The sequence below is a fragment of the Alligator mississippiensis genome, chromosome 9 (assembly GCF_030867095.1).
Source record: "Alligator mississippiensis isolate rAllMis1 chromosome 9, rAllMis1, whole genome shotgun sequence".
In the NCBI taxonomy this organism is placed as follows: domain Eukaryota; kingdom Metazoa; phylum Chordata; order Crocodylia; family Alligatoridae; genus Alligator; species Alligator mississippiensis.
The window spans coordinates 67263031-67263329 of NC_081832.1; positions in this window are offsets into that span (position 1 = coordinate 67263031).

Consider the following 299-nt stretch of genomic DNA (forward strand, 5'->3'; position numbering starts at 1 on the left):
ATGCTAGAGATAGTAAAGGGAGGGAAGTTGCATGAGGAAATGATCCTGAGCCCAAACTGGGCCCTGACAGGATACCCTAACACAGTACCACCAGCTTCATAGGGACTGAAGGCAAAGTAGATCTGCACCTTTACAGACTAACTAAATAAGATGCGTGGAGAGAGCACAAGCTTTTGTGAACCCAAGTTCACTTTATTAGATTCACAGGAACTGAACAGACTGGAGTCAGAGCAGAATATGGTTCCACTCCAGACTCTTTATGTTCTGCAGTTCAAAGAACACGCTCAGGAAGCCAGGAC